The sequence below is a fragment of the Sus scrofa genome, chromosome 4 (genome assembly GCF_054392235.1).
Source record: "Sus scrofa isolate SSC_HxYL_T2T_F1_AM1 chromosome 4, Sscrofa_HxYL_maternal_Yorkshire_Landrace_v2.0, whole genome shotgun sequence".
Lineage (NCBI taxonomy): Eukaryota > Metazoa > Chordata > Mammalia > Artiodactyla > Suidae > Sus > Sus scrofa.
In genome coordinates, this window is record NC_139386.1 from 112,397,152 (window position 1) to 112,414,164 (window position 17,013).

The window sequence follows — 17,013 nt, forward strand, 5'->3', positions numbered from 1 at the left end:
CCAGGATATGTATAAATAGTCTGACTTCTGCCCTTTGATCCACTCCTGGTGCTTCTGCTAAGCCAAACACAAGGAGAAAGCAGAGGGCTAAGGGGCCCATTGATGTGATCCAGACAGGTGAGCCTCCCAGGCCCTGGGGCGGGGGGTGAGGGTGGACCCTGGATCTGGGGCAGCTGGACAACTCCCAGCACAAACCCTCAGAGGAACCACCTAGAGGGGTGGAAAGGGGGGAGGTTAGTAAGACTATCCCTTCTCTCGGGGGCCTGAACTTCTCACGCATAAAATGAGAGGGTAAGGTTAAATGACCTTCAGAACAAATCTTAACAAGATTTTTGTCTATGTCGATGTTCCTGACATTCCCCACCATGCTAAGGAGAAGGGTCCAGAAGAGAAGGGTCTTTCTTCCTTGATTTCAGACCCCAGACCCTCAGACCTCCAATTCCTTCTAAGGCCCTCACTCCAAGGTGATGTACCAGTGAAACCACCACCTGCTGAGGGTCATTTCTTAGCTTCTGTGATGAGAAGCTCAAGTCGAGTCAGAGGGGGAGGTGAGGGGTTGGGAGAAGGGAAAGGAACGGGGCCACGAACCTTTACTCAGGTCTCTGTGACAAACACTTGGCATGTGGCGTTCATTTTTTTCCAAAACCATGTGAAGTAGTTTTTTGGGTTTTTTTTTTTGGTTTTTGTTGTTGTTGTTGTTGTTGTTTTGTCTTTTTGCCATTTCTTGGGCTGCTTCCACAGCATATGGAGGTTCCCAGGCTAGGGGTTGAATCAGAGCTGTAGCCGCCGGCCTACGCCAGAGCCACAGCAACACGGGATCTGAGCTGCGTCTGCAGCGTACACCACAGCTCTCGGCAACGCCGGATCATTAACCCACTGAGCAAGAACAGGGACCGAACCCGCAACCTCATGGTTCCTAGTCGGATTCGTTAACCACTGCCCATGACGGGAACTCCTGAAGTAGTTTTTATCATCCCCAATTTGCTAGTGAGGAAACAGAATTTCAGAGGTTGAGTACCCTAATCCCCAAGGCCACACAAGGAGTGGGGACAGACTTGGTTTTTGAATCTCATGCCCTTGCCCCCCGTACACCGGTATTTTGACCAGATGAGCCTTTGTGGTCCCCTGCCCCCACCGGGTAAACAAGTACCTTTCCAGTGAAACCACTCTTCATAGGACTCCTTGCCCATGATGGCCAGAGCATGGCGGGATCTTCAAAATACCAGATATCTGCAAATAAATCAAGGGCTGAGATACACAGCTATTTCAGGCCCCCAACCCCTCCTTTCCAAAGCGTTAGCCTTCTTTCCTTCAGAGATGATGGGCAATGATTCCCAAGGATATGGAGTTCCTTCTTCCTCGTTTTGTGTCTTTTTATAGCACTTATTTTTTAATTGAGACAATATTCACAACATAAAATTGACTTTTTTTTGCCCCATGACACATGGAGTTTCTGGGCCAGGGATCAGATCCAAACTGCAGCTGTGGCAACACTGGACCCTTCCACCCACTGGGCCAAGCCCGGAATCAAACCTGTGTCCCGGCGCCGCAGAGATGCCGCCGATCCCATCGCGCCACAGTGGGAACTTCTAAAATGAACCATTGTAACGTGTACCATTTGGTCGTGTTTAGTACCTTCAATGTTGCACAGCCACCAATCCATCAAGTTCCAAATTTAGAGCACATTTTTCCTAATATTTGGGAGATGTTGATCAACCAAATTGGACAACTCATTTCTCGAGCCCCAGGACTGGGTCTGTTTCATCTACATATTCAGAGAAGATCTTGTATTCCATGCCCTGCAAATCCTAGTTGAATGGAATTCCAGATACCTGCTTCCATATATATATATATATATATATATTTTTTTTTTTTTTTTTTTTTTTTTTTTTTTTGCCATTTGTTGGGCCGCTCCCACAGCATATGGAGGTTCCCAGGCTAGGGGTCGAATTGGAGCTGTAGCCACCGGCCTATGCCAGAGCCACAGCAACGTGGGATCCGAGCCTCGTCTGCAACCTACACCACAGCTCACAGCAACACCGGATCCTTAACCCACTGAGTGAGGGCAGGGATCAAACCCGCAACCTCATGGTTCCTCGTCGGATTCGTTAACCCCTGCGCCACGACGGGAACTCCATCCCTATTTCTTCTTTAGAAGAGCAGTTTAAAGACTGGATTTGGCATCAGTATCTAGACCTTCTTCCTGTCATGTAGCTTCATTACGTCATTGAGTCAAAACAACAAGCTTCATGGTGAAAAAGATTCTCTGTCCTATCTTCTTTGAAGACATCCTTTTCATCTGACTGCTCATCGCCCGTGTGGATATGAATTTGCATCAAGCTATAGTTAAAATTTAAATGACCTCCAAATTCATTTTCTGTTTCTAAGCAAACTACCACAAATATGAATATTGAAACTCATTAAATAATTAAATTTTCAAGGATCTCTTCCACTTTGGAGAAGAGCAGATTTTATAAATACGGAAACTGAGATCTTGGAAATTGAGGCAGATGATATGTGTACATTAGAAAAGAAATAGTGTGGAGTTAGAAAAAAATAAAATTAAAAAAATTCTGTTTTTAAATTGCAATTTATGAGTCAAGAGTTTCCTTTTGAAAAAAGGAGATCCTAATCTATTTTGTGTTTTCTACAAATTGTCAAATGGAAAGAAAACCTTCTAGTTATTGTTACAGAACATTTTAGTCTTTAGAAATAGCTATAAATTAGACCCAGCCATCATCGGAAAGTTCGGAGTTTTCTGCATTATAATTCTATGCAATTTACATGCTATGCAAATCGTGCTCCATTGAACACCATCTAATACATTTATTCTTCTTCAAAATTAGCTAAACACTGCCTTCTCTTCCATTACATCAATCTCCCTGCAAAGGCAGATGTAAAAACACTTGTCTGACACATGCTGTTGCTTCTTCGCTCTTCATTGCTGAAAAACATGTGACTGGACAATGGTAAAAATTTGCAGGGCCTCATTTGCAAAAACCTAATTTAACATCTGAATGATGCCTTAAGGTATGTTGGAGGGAAGAGACAGGAATAGGGCCAAGCTTCCTGGAGATGGAGGTGGGGATTTGGGAAGAGAGCACAGAAGTACAGGGACTAAATGTACTTCTATTGTTATGACTTTTTTTTAATATGTATAGGAGAAATTGACTTAATTCCAGAAGAGCATTTCTCATCCCTCATCCCACTCTCATCATTATCTGTACATCCTGGTATTATTGGAATAACTCCATTCTTAAGATGTGTTGGAAGGCAGTCACTCTAAATCCCTGAGCTTCAATTACCCTGTTTGATGGGAAAGCCCTGGCATAAACAAAAGACTATTTATACGCTTAAACCCAGATATGCTGGGCTCAGCAGCTACTTCCTTGAGAAACATAAGGGAAAACACCTTGGAGCTGGGTAAAGCGAGAAATAGGTTAGATGTCTCCCAAGCAAAATTCAGTAGAAGCAATCTGAACGTGTGCCCTCTGCAGAAGTAATTTAACTGGGAAAGGGTCCCAGAGCTCAATTAGGAAGCAATCAACCCCATCATCAGCGATTCTCAGCCTGTGAGAACTATGGAGGCCACCTCCCTCCCACGGGCCCTCCCAGATTCGCTGGGTATGGCTTTGAAGCCCAAGGGAGCAGCAGGCAGCCACAGGACTTTACCTTCGGACGGATGGGCCTGGGAGAGACATCATTTCCTGGGCCCCATCCATCTGTCCTGTGTGATGGATCAGTGACATGACTTCGTGAATAACAACTGAGTGTCTACAGACAGACGAGGTTCAAGTTCCTTCTACTTTAGCCGGGAGAGCTTGGGTATGATAAGCTTTCTACACCTCAGTTTCCTCTTTTATCAAGTAGAGATAGGATTACCAGCCAACTGCGCAGAGTTATTCAAGGCTTAGAGAAAAGAAACCATGCACAGTAGCTGAGAATAAGTGCTCAGGAAATGCTTGGTACTCTCGACTGTCAGCGCTGCCTTATTTTCTCCCCCCTTGCCAGGGTGGGGATGATCAACCTGTTTGTTGTTTTCTGTTTGTTTGTTTTTCTGGCCGCACCTGCAGCATGAGGACGTTCCCCGGCCAGGGATCAAACCTGCATCATAGCAGCGACCTGAGCCGCTGAAGGGACAACACTGGACCCTTAACCCCCTGCACCACAAGGGAACCCATCAACCTGACTTATTTAACCCAATAAATGCCTCACCTTCTCCTACACCAGGAGAGGTCCTTCAGGAGGGCCCTAGATGCAGCTGAATATTAAACATCGAGGCAAGCCCCATGTAAGGACCTGGGCTTGTCTTTGAAGTACGGCTGGCTTTGCAATAGGGTAATGCTTCAATGCATTGGCCAGGTTCCGTCAGAGCTAGTAGATCTGTAAGAGTTTTATATCTCTGCTCTCTATCTATAAATCTCTGACAGATATTCTTCTTGGTAATGAGTTTGCCCTGACACCTTCCCAGGTAAATCTCATTTTTCAGTTAAAGAAACGATGTAGATATTTAACTTATCTAATAGATCTTTACTGCAATGGTCCTCAGTGGCTCTCGCCTCCCCCTTCTCACGCCTTTGGATGAATGTTCTCCTAACATTGACTGTGGGCCTGGTTCCATGACCTCCTTTGGCTAATGGGACGTTAGCATATTTGACCCAAGCTGATGATTGAAGCAGGTTTGCACATGAGGCCTGACTCTCTCTTGTTGCTGGAAACTCTTCTGGCACCCTGTGAAGAGACCCAGGCTAGCTTGCTGGAGACAAAGATTTAACTAGAGGCCAGCACCAACCCCCATGTCTACAAGCGAGGCCTGCTTAGGTTATCTTCAGATCCCACCTCGGCTGTCAGCTGACCGCAGCCACATGCCTGGCCTCGGGTGAAACAAAGCCCCAAGAAACCAGCTGGATCCAGCCCTATTTGTCGACCTGTTGAATAATGAGGAGATAAAATGGTGCTTATCAAAACCATAGATAACTGATAGAAGGCATTTTCGGCTTCTTTTCTGGGTTTCTAGCAAAGCAATATGGAATAAATACAGCATCCTGACTGCTCGATAAAAGAAAACGATCCATTGTGGCAAATCCAGAAAGCCCATTTCTTCATTTTCGTTGAAGTTGGATAAAGAAGAAGTGGGGTCCCTGTGATTTTCAAAAAGTGTGGCCACGAGAGCTCTACCTGAGCAAAGTGAGACTTTCTGAATGGCAGGAGAGAGGTTTGCTGGCAGCAAGGACACGCCAGGCTCCTGGGAATAACTCCCTGGCATCATCCCGTGTGTGTGCAGCACCAGTTTCTCCTGACGGTTAATACGCATGATCACACACGCATTTTCAGAAGTTTCTGGAGAACATAGATTTTCATCCGGCAGATGGATGTAATCAAGCAGTTGAGTAAAATCGGGGGGCGGGGGGGGGGGCAGGGATGAGGACCACGGCTGCAGAGTCTACACTTAACGATGAGGATGAAGCGGGAATTTACTCGAAAAGAGTCTGAAGCACTCAAAATAATGATGAGAAGAAACAAAAGAAAGAAACATATTTAGAGCAGAGAGATCCTATGAAAGCCTCTGCCTCCCATGTAATTCTGGCCCAACAGGTCAAAAATAAACACCTGTCAATATTCTCCAGCTTGCCCAAACAAAGCATGCCAGCAGAACTGGAAGAGAGGCATAGCCTTAGATTAAGACGACTCCGTGAAGTGTCAGAATTATGGGCGGAGGAGGTGAGATACAAATAGAAATTCCTAGGATTCGGTGGACAAGCCAAGACTCCATAACAACCTCACAGGGACTGGAAAGAAGGACTTGTTCAGTATCTTGCTCTGAAGAAGACACTGCGGGGATCTGAGCTGATGCTGGTGGTGACAGGCAGGGGAAGGGTAGAGAAGAGACACAAATGGGGCAACACTTCAGCTTCATTTAGTTTTCTTCAAACAATCACAATCTATAATTAGTTTGTTTTTTTTTTTTTAATCAGGATACCTCCTTGAAGTGAGGAAAGATTGTTGCCTGGGGTGAGTCAATGGTTATTTTTCTTTTGGGGGGTTTTTTGGGCTGTGCTCATGGCATGTGAAAGTTCCAGGCCAAGGATCCAACCTGTGGCAGTGACTGGAGCCGCAGCAGGGGCTGGATCCTTAACCCGCTGAGCCACCAGGGAATCCCCCACAGTTTGTTTGTGTGTTTTTCTTTTTAAGGTTGAACCTGAGGCGTATGGAAGTTCCCAGGCCAGGGGTCAAACTGGAGCTGCTGCCGGCCTACACCACAGCCACAGCAACGCTGGATCCTTAACCCACTGAGCGAGCGAGGCCAGGGATCAAACCTGCATCCTCACAGGCTCTAGTTGGGTTTGTTACCACTGAGCTACAGCAGGAACTCCCCCAAGAGTTGTTTTTAAGTACCACAAAAATAAGAAGGCCATTTATTGTCACATACCCACTTTTCCTGGCCAGGACTCACCGTCCCTCCCCACGGCATGGTACCTCAGTTCTGCACCGAGGCAGCTACCCTGCTCTCTACACCGCCATGTGCTTGGAGTGAAATGCTGGCTCCCACCCTGGCTCCCAGGTTTGGCTCCCAGGTTAGGCATGTGATCTAGGTGAAGCCATAGGCACATTCTAGCCACCAAAGATAGGCACATGATCCTGCCAGAGCCCATGAAATGCCATTAGACTTCTGGGATTGAGGCACACACTCTGCTTTGCGGGAAGCTGAGGGTGGCTGTGGTTTTCCAGCAAGTGTGACAGTGGGAGACAGCCACATAAGGTGGACCATTGCTTGAGATCTGAATCCAGCCACATCCAAAACTATGCCTTGCCCCTGGACGTTTCATTTCTAGAAACCAATAAATCCCACTTTTGCTTAAATTTATTTAGGTTAAATTTTCTGTGTCTTGCAAGAGAATACCAATTGTGCATCCCTTATCAGATTTTTCATCTCAAAAGGGGGGAATTCTGCTAGAAGATAACATCTGCCTGCAGCCTATAATTCTGATTTTAAGAGAATAATGGGGGAATAGAAGCCTTACAATATTCTGAAGTAAAACAGGTATTTCCAGATAAACTGCTTGTAATCAAGTCAATAAAATTTGTTGAGTGCCCACTATCCTTTAAGTACATATTATGTCTTCCTTTCTGCTTCGCCGTGGAAGGTAAAAGTGCGTGATCACATTGAATGCCATGTGTACATCACGGGTTGAAAGGTGCCCTTGAGCATGATATGGGTTTAATGATTAGAATCGAATGGCAGAAAAGGCAATTAAAGAGAGAAACAGGCATTCTCACCTTTTAAATAGTAGCATCTGCTGGACCTGCGTGAATGAAGCCTAGACCTTCATAACTATTGCCCAATACTGTCTTCTCAAGGAGAGTTATCTATGCAGGCTGAAAACGGTCTGGTCTTGCAAATTTCCTATTAACTTGAACATACTGGGAAAGCTTAGCAGCCATGAAGTACTGAAAATGCCAAGGAAATTAATGGCTTTGTGCTGTGCTACTGAAACACGTCCACTGATATTTAACACCCGGTCCCAGGACATCGCTCATATCTGCTGACTTAAGCTGAAAGGCCTGGGTCAGCGAGATGGATCAGGCCACTTCTCAAGTCTCTCCCTGTGGAGTATGCGTGTTTCTCTCTCTTTCCCTTCTTTTCTCCCTGCCTCCCTCCTTTTCCCCTGCCTCCCTCCCAGTTTCCTGGGATCAACTGAAAATGTTCCTCCTAAGAGATCAAAAAAAGGCTTACAGCGATGGAACAGGTTATAATTTGTCAAGATAGATTTCATATTTCTTAGGGAGCAAAAAACAAACAAACAAACAAACAAATGTACTAAATTTCCGGGTCTCATTTAAAACGGTCCTGTGAAATCTACATGTATTGCCCTTGAAATCCAGTCGTCAGTGTCTCTGAGGCCGACCTCACCAGGGTCACGTGCGACATTCGTGTGGTCATACATCAATGTCACATCCGAGAAGTGCGGTCTGAGACCTCCCCATTCGTGCTGTCCCTCAGACGACATGGGTTGGGGAGGACAGGTCGGTGCCAACCAGGCCACACATTGACCTACTGGAGGACCCTCGGCGTGTCTTTTGTGTCATCTCACATCCCTAGAAGCATCGGTACATACGGGATTTTTTGTTGCTGAGAAGAGGGCGGGTCTTACATGGAGATTTAGTCCATCCAGCTTCGGCTTCTTGCCTAGGTTGTTGGGTACTCTATCATTTCGCCACAAGGTTAAGCACGCGCTCGGTGCCAGCCCCCGAGAGGCACGAGAAATACGTACCCTCGGCTCAACCCCACCGCTCATCTCCTGACCGACCCCACCGCAGCAACAGCCTACCCGTCACCCCACTTCTCTGCCTGAGCCTAGTCTGTCCAGGGAAAAATCTCAGTCGCAGGGCTGTGTCCCCGGCTTTCTCACTCGCCACATCCACTGACCTGCCAGAGTCCGAAACCGCGTCTCCTCCTTCTTCTCATACCTCAAGGCGCCGCATGGTCCCTCCGCACATCCCGGCCCAGGCCCTCCGAGTTTTCCTCGGTGACTCTGGCTCAGGGTCTCCAACTGCAGTTTTCTCACGTGCTGCTCTCCAAGCTAATTCTCTCCCATCCAAACCGGATCATGTCACTTCCCTGCTCACCAACGTCCCTGGGCCCCCTCTCCCCTCTCTGCCTGTGGATCAACGCCCACCTGGGCTCCCCACCAACTCCTTCTAACCCGGGTGCTGCCTCCTCCCCGCTCCTCCCCACGTGCCTTGCGCTCTGTTCTCTCACGGTGACGCTGGACCCCCATCACTTCCTGCCCTGGGTGCTGCGAAGAGCATGGTGTCCTCGGTTGCTCAGAAGCCCTTGTCTCCCTTCTCGGCTTGGAGATCGTCTATTTTCTACCATCCTCCAAGGGTCAGCTCCAGGTCACGTGGGAGGCTTCCCCGCGGGAGTTATTAGCGCCCTTCTCTGATCTCCCCACGTCCCTACGTCCAGGTCGTTTCTTACCAGCCCCGACGGTGTGTTTGCATGTTGAGCTGCCCTGTTAGCCTGGGAGCTCCTCGTGTCTTTTCCTCTGAACAGCACTTGGCAGCAGCAGGTACCCACTTGGTGCTGAGTGGGAGGTGGAGAAAGACAAAGCGGTTTCCTATCCACCCCCCGCCTATCAAAAAGGTTGGATAAAATACACATATTATTTGTGAAAAATTAACTAGCAATGTCTGGTAATAATCAGAGACCATGAGTGGGACAGCTTCACAGATTTGGGAGAAGGGAGTTACTAGTGGGGGATGGGAAGCCAAGGAACAAGTTGGTGCAGATTGTGGAGGGTTGTTCTTCAGTGGATAGGGAGGAGGAAGAGGAAGAATGTAAAGGAGAAAGATCGTGAGCTAAAGCCCAAAGGCCAAAAACACAGGGCATGCTCGGGGCTGGAAGGGGTAGGGGTTGATGGGACCAGTGGTGGACATGAAAGGCCAAGTTCAGCCCCAAGAACATGGACTTTCTCCCATAGGGACTGACAGGTTTTTGACTAACGGAGGAACTGTTGAAAATGACGTTTTAGGATGAATTAGCAGAACGGGCTAAGATTCGAAAAACAAGTGAGGAAGCTATTACATCATCCAGGTTTGAGGGGATGAGGCCTCATCCAGAGGGGTGACAAAAGGAATTAGAGAGAAAGGATAGAGAAACTACCTTGAGGATGGAATGGAATGGCCAGGGCGACTCCTCAGGCAGAAAGGAAGAGCTATAGATGACCCAGGGATTTGAAGTCTGGGAGGAAAAATGGTAACGGCGACAGATAGAAAAGTTAACGGAAAGCCTATGGTTTGCTTTTGAGAGAAGTACAAAAATTCAGCCTAGTTGCATTTGAGAGAACTGCAGGGCCTCTGAAAAGAAACGTCCAGCAGGCCACGGAAGATTAAAGACAGGGGTGTGTGGTGGTCAAGAGCAGAGGACTAGTGGACTGGATTTGAAGCCTGGATGCATCAGTTACAAAGTGAGTACTTTTAGTCTCAGTTTCTTCAGCTGAATGGGAACATAACTGTAGTACTTATCTCACAGGGCTGTTGAGAGGATAAATGAGATAATATACCCAAAGCACACCTTACACACGGTGTCTGGTGCACGGTGTCTGCCATAAATATGGGCCATTATCACTGATAACTAAATTTGGTAAGAATTCTTTAGAAGGTGGAAAATACTTTTATTCGATTTTCCCAACAATTACATAAGAATAATTTTGTTTGTTTGTTTGTTTTTTTGGCTTTTTAGGGCCACACTTGAGGCATGTGGAAGTTCCCAGGCTAGGGGTCCAATCAGAGCTGCAGCTGCCAGTCTGACCTACACCACAGCTCCACGGCAACACCGGATCCTTTAACCCAGTGAGCAAGGCCAGGGATTGGTCCTGCATCCTCATGGATACTAGTCAGGTTCGTTTCCACTAAGCCACAACTGGAACTCCAAGAATTCTTATTATTATCCCATTTTAGAGTAAGGAAACCAAAGCTCACCAAGGTTAACCTAACTAGTAGATAACAGAGTCCACACTCAAACCCGGGTTTTGTATACAAAATCCTATGCTATTCTACTGAAGCTGCTGACTCTGATTTAGATGGGGATGGGGGAGGGAAGGGGACCAGTCACATAATTTGCAAGCACCACCAAATTTCAGGGCTGGATTTCAGGGTCTTCTTATTGCCACATGACAATCCTACCTGAAATATACCAATGCCATCAAGTCCAGCAAATAATAATTCCTAGAGAAGGGGGTCCTTAAAGGTTATTTCGTTTCTGCCAAGTGTCTGTTCAGCTTAGATACTCCAGCCCACCTCACCCCCACCATCCTTCAGAACTGGTATACATTCAGAGCCAGGTCTCCTCCTTTAATTTAGAACAAAGAATGCTGGAGTTCCCGTTGTGGCTCAGTGGTTAACGAATCTGACTAGGAACCATGAGGTTGCGGGTTTGGTCCCTGCCCTTGCTCAGTGGGTTAAGGATCGGGGGTCGCCATGAGCTGTGGTGTAGGTCGCAGACACGGCTCGGATCCCGAGGTGCTGTGGCTCTGGCGTAGGTTGGTGGCTACAGCTCCGATTCGCCCCCTAGCCTGGGAACCTCCATATGCCGCGGGAGCAGCCCTAGAAAAGGCAAAAAAAAGACAAAAATTAAAAAAAAAATTTTTAAATAGAACACAGAATGCTAGTAACAGTCTGATACCTGTCACCAAGAATCTCACCCGGCTGGAAGAGCTGCCCATAAATCTCACATTTCAAGTGATTCCTCCAACATTAAAAAGATTGGGAAATTGTGCTGACAATGAGATTGACAATGAGTTTCTGCCTGGTAGCTGTGAAAATGGTTAAGGTTGACCCTTTTCTGTCTTTGAAATTACTGCTTTGTTTCCTGTCTGGACATATGGAAAGAAGAACTCTTTGGGGACATTGCCAGATACAGCTGGCTTACCTTGGATTCCTGAACGGACGGTATGTCTAAGAATAGACTCCAAGGGGAGATGCAGGAGAGCTGAGTGGAGCCATAAGAATTGGGCATTTGGTTCCCTTTTTCCAATAACTCCTGTGATTTAAGAAGTGAATAAAGTCATGGCATAATGCCATATGGAATGAATAGTGAAGAGCCCTGGAGAAATAATAGGCGCTTTTGAGAAAGCTCTATTATTAAAAGAATGCGAGGAATGAGATGACCAAATCATATTCTTCCTCTGAAGCATCAAGGCAGGAGACTGGTCTGTTGGTTTTACGAAGGGTGGAGACAGGAAATTCAAATTCTAAGCCTACCTTAGAATGCTGGTTCCATCATGACCAAGGGCATTTTTAAAATTATTTCCTTGCCTCTTTTCCCACATCTATAAAAAGAGTTAATCAACGGTGTTGCTAAGGTTTAATTAGTTAATACTGTAAAGTGCTTTGAAGATGAAACGAAGATTATAACTCTCCACAGTTAAGTCCTCTTAAGAAGTGTGGGGTTGGAGTGAAGATTTAACAAATCATACTGTCCCCAAATAGCTTGGGGCAAATGAAGGTGGTTTAGCCTTGACAGGTGACTTTCCCAGACATTGCTCAGCTATTGCAGGAGGCCAGAAATGACGGGACTCTCTTCTTGGGCTTTTCAGAATTTTGTTGTGAAGAACAAGAGGAAATAGTTTGTCTCCATCCGTGAAAGAAAAATCAGGACATCGAAAGAGATATAAAAATGGATACAAATATTTGCAGTGAGTCTCCACGCACCCCCTCTCCACCCCCCACCCCCCCACCAAACACACACACCCTGCAGGATAATCTGGCCATGACCTTAAAGTCAGCCTAGAGCAGGGAGCTGAGCCTTCCCAGCCAGACACAGGTAAGTGCTCTCCTCAGCTCAGAGGTGTGTGCCTGATGTTAAATACATAGTGGAAGGTAGTGGAAAGAGGCTGTGGGGTTCGTTAGTGGCGCCTGGTCTCAGGTGGATCTCAGCTCTTCCTAACTGCGTGAGGCTAAGTTCCTTTACTTCTTGGAACCTTGGTTTCTTCCTCTGTGAACTGGGATCATTTCCTCCTCCGAGGATGCGGTGAGGAGAAACTGAGATCATTTCATGAAGCATCTGGCATGCAGTTCCTTTTATCATGATTTTCATCCTATATCTCTTCTTCCTTCAGCCCCAACTGACTTTCTTAGAAGCTTCTGAAATACCAATATGGTGGGGCCTCATTCTCAATTCAGAGCTGCTGGGGTAGTTCTGTTTACGTTCCATATTTTCACAGGAGACTCCTAAGTGCTCATTCCCAGTACGAAACAACATTCCAGGAGAGGAGGCTCTGTTTGCAGCCAAGGTTGTTTCAGGAGGAAACGCAAGCCCCCCCCCAAAATTTGTAAAGACTCTAGATTATTTTTTAAATCCCAGATCTAAATTCAGCTGTCTTTTTATTCCACTATCTTGCAACTGATATCCTGATATTAAATTCCTGAAAATGAAAGCTCTCTGAAAACATAGCCCACTAGAAAGAGGAAAAGCCTGGGACGGCCAGGTATGTGCTTTTGAGACCGTCTACTGTCAAAATGACGGAGACCCTCTGGTTTGAAGAGACGGGAGCCCCAGTAGGCATTCCTGTGGGGCTCTTGTGGGTGGCCCTGCGCTCCCAATAAATTCAACCCAAAAGTCCTCTCTGAGATTCGCAGGTCCCTAGAGTGGTTAGAGCTGGGATGAGGGGAAGTATAGAAAGGGCGAACTGACCCGCCACACCCTAGTTCACTGATGGACATACTGAGTTCCAGGTTCCCAAAAGATGTACATACGAAAAAGAATCATTCACCAGGCAGGTAAATATCACTCAGCTCTACCCATTCATGAGCCGATCTAGCCTTGTGTGACCACTGCTGTAGGAAAAAGTCACCAGGATTTCAGTTATCTGGATAAAAACATAAAAAGAACACCTTAAAAGATGAAATTTCCCAAAAAACATTTTAACTTCAAATCAGGGACAGTGAATTGATTGAGTCCTGGAGGTTGTGAAAAGATGGACGGGACAGGCGTGTCAGGGACGATAGTGGATTCTAACACATGACGGTGGAGAGTTACTCCAATGAAATTAGCATGAAATTGCTGTTCTTCCCTCTCCTGCCTGGCTCCCTTCATTACTATCATGAATGCTGTCAGCATTGACATCTTTGAGTACAGAGGACAAAGATAAGAAATGACAAGCAGAGAAAGATACTGAATACGTTTTATCTTTGAATATACCCTTGGTGCATGGCTATATACGAATTTGCCAATTGTGGGCCTGCTACAGCTTGAATGTATAAAGGAATTAATTGTCCAGGAAGAGGGAGTTACAAGGTATATACAGGAAGCAGAGAACAAGCAAGCAAGGAAGGTTGTACAGTGCCACGCAACTCAGATGTCCTATCTGTCTCTCAAATGGTTCACCATGGAACGAGGATTGAGATGGCATCTCTTGGGTCTTCAGCCTGAGTTAAAGCAGGTGCATGGTCAAGAGTAGGGACAGGTGTAGAAAGGAAAGCCAGGGAGTTCCCGTCGTGGCTCAATGGTTGACGAATCCAACTAGGAACCATGAGGTTGCGGGTTCCATCCCTGGCCTTGCTCAGTGGATTAAGGATCTGGCGTTGCCGTGAGCTGTGGCGTAGGTCGCAGAGGCGGCTCAGTCCCTCGTTGCTGTGGCTCTGGTGTAGGCCAGTGGCTACAGCTCCGATTCGACCCCTAGCCTGGGAACCTCCATATGCCGCGGGAGCAGCCGTAGAAAAGGCAAAAAGACAAAAAAAAAAAAAAAAAAAGAAAGAAAGAAAGGAAAGCCAGGATCAGATTTTATTTCACCTTCTTACTATCCATCTCCCAGTCTGTCCCCAACCCCTAACCATGTAAGAGAAACAGAAGGCCATGCAGCAGAACCTGTCGCTGTGATTTCAGCATGATCTCTTGGTCCTCCTTGGTCAAAGTCAAGTGTGGGGTGAGGACAGGAGTGGGGTTGTTCTCAGGTATGAGTCTTACGCCACAGAGGAAGGTGTTATAGTGCAGAGGAAAACCAGGCTCTGACTGTACCCATGAGGGAGAAACACTTACTGTGTGGCCTTCATTTCTTTAGTTTCGGAAACAAGATGAATATTGACCTCCGTTCCCTTCCCATGCTCCAGTGACACTGTCCCAACATGTCATTTGCGAACACCAGGCACCTTCATGGCTGTGCTCCTTTAGCCACACGCTCCTTCTGCCTGGAATCCACTCTCCGCCTCTGCACTATGTCCCCACTCATCCTTTTATTTTATTTTAGTCCTTTTTTTTTTTTTTTTTAAGGATTGTACCCACGGCAAATGGAGGTCTCCGGGCTAGGGGTCAAATCAGAGCCATAGCCGCTGACCTACACCACAGCTCAGGCAACACTGGATCCTTAACCTGCTGAGCGAGGCCAGGGATTGAACCTGTGTCCTCATGGATACTAGTCAGATTTGTTTCCGCTGAGCCATGAGAGGAACTCCCTCCCACTCATCCTTTTAGGTCCAACTCAAATATCGCCTCCTCTTAGAAGCCAGAGTTCCATGTATTTTTCTCAGCTACAACCTTATCAAATTAGCAATAGTGCAAACATTTATTTACATATGTATGTTTCTCACAAACTCTAAATTCCTTGAGAACATAGAATCTCTCTTTTTTTTTTAAAGCCACACCCTTGGCATATGGAAGTTCCCGAGCTAGGGGTCAAATCAGAGCTGTAGCCGCCGTCCTACGCCACAGCCACAGCAATGCAGGATCCAAGCCGCCTCTGTGACCTACACCACAGCTCACAGCAACACAGATCTTTAACCCACTGAGCAAGGCCAGGGATCAAACCCACATCCTCATGGATACTAGTCGGGTTTGTTACCACTGAGCCATGACAGGAACTCCCAGGACATAGAAGCTTATGTTCAATTAAAAAGAACTCATTCCATTACTAGCACACTCTTTGCCATAGGAAATATTTCTAACAAATGTTTACAGAATGAAGAAATGAATGGAAAAAAAAAATCCCACAGCCAAAAATAAAAGATAACGAACTAACAGGGGAAAATATTTTCAACACAGGCTAGAAATGATTACTCCCTGTAATACATAAAGATATTTTTCAAATAATAATAAATATATGCAATAACAATGGAAAAAGAGGCAAAGGACAAACATTGACAATTAATTAAAGAAGAAATACAGATAGCAAATAAAACTTGTGAACACATTTCAACTTCATTTATTATCAAAGAGATGCAAAATAAAGCAATCAGAACATATTTTTCCTCTATCAACTTGGCAAAGATAAAAACATAATGTTCAGAGTTGTTGAGGGCCTGGTAAGATTGGCACCCTGGTGGGTATGAAATATAAAATTTATGGAAAGCACTTTGTTCTGTTTTGGTTTTTGGCTGTGCCTGCCACCCACAGCATGTGGAAGTTCCCAGGCCAGGGATCAAGCTCGTGCCACAGCAGTAACCTAAGCCGCAGCAGTAACAATGCCAGATCCTTAACCTGCTGTGCCACCAGGGAACTCCTGGTAAGCACTTTGTCTATTATGTATATAGGTATCAAATGTCTTAAAAGTGTTTTATAGGCTTTGTCCTAGTAATCCCAGTTCTAGGCATCTATTATAAAGAAACAACTAGAAATGTAGTAAAAACCCATATATAAGGATGATATTCAAAGTATTTGTAATATCAAATATTTGAAAATAAGTGTTCAAAAATGAAAGCATAACTTTAAAAATTAACTCCATATGATGGAATGCATACAGCCATCAAAAACATGTTTTCAAAAGCTATTTCATAGGATACACAGGAAAATATTTCTTATGTAACATTATGAAAAGGGATGCCAAATTCTGTCATATGTTTTCATTTTATAAAATATAAATAGCTGGACATATAGCTATTTATGAAGAAAAAAAAAATCCCAGAAGGATACATACAGTGTAATCTCTGTATGGAGAGATTACAGAGTGGGGAGATTATGAGTGATTTTTATTTTCCTTTTTATAATTTTATAGTTGTCTTGTTTTCTACATTTTTCATAATAAGCTTTGATACCAGGACAAAAATAAGCTTTTATGCTAATAGCAAAAATTTTTAAGAGAACTAGGAGATATTGCCACACAACTATCAAAAAGGCCTAAAAAAATTTGCGTTAACACCAAATGCTGAGGAGGAAGCAGAGAAACTTGATCACTCACACATCACATGGAGGGAATGTAAAGCGGTAGGTACATCCACTCGGAAGAGTATGACGGTTTCTTACCAAACATGCTTCCCAAGCGAACCAGCAACTGCACTTTGGGGCATTTACCCTGAGAAATAATAACTTCACAAGAAAACCTATATGCAGGTGCTCACAGAATTTTGTTTGTAACTGACAAAAATTGGAAATTAACCCAGATGTCCTTCAGTAAGGGAAGAGTTAAATTCTGGTACTTTCCTTCCGTGGAGCACTGCTCAGCCATAAAAAGGAAGACCTAAGCTGTGGAGGTACACGACAACTCGGATGCATTCAAGGGATTTACACTGAGTGGAAAAGAG

The 17,013-nt window shown here is 45.4% G+C and overlaps 1 long non-coding RNA gene across 3 annotated transcripts in view; it reads right to left on the reverse strand.

The window, feature by feature from the left end:
* LOC110260343 (uncharacterized) overlaps positions 1–17,013 on the reverse strand; it is a 190,420-nt gene that overhangs the window by 60,166 nt on the left and 113,241 nt on the right. For 2 of the 3 annotated variants that reach the window (XR_014844546.1, XR_014844548.1), the window contains one exon: positions 1,151–1,230. This is a non-coding gene — a long non-coding RNA (uncharacterized LOC110260343). Of the gene's footprint in view, positions 1–1,036; positions 1,231–17,013 lie in introns of all 3 variants that reach the window. The other variant, XR_014844547.1, reaches the window with a different exon arrangement.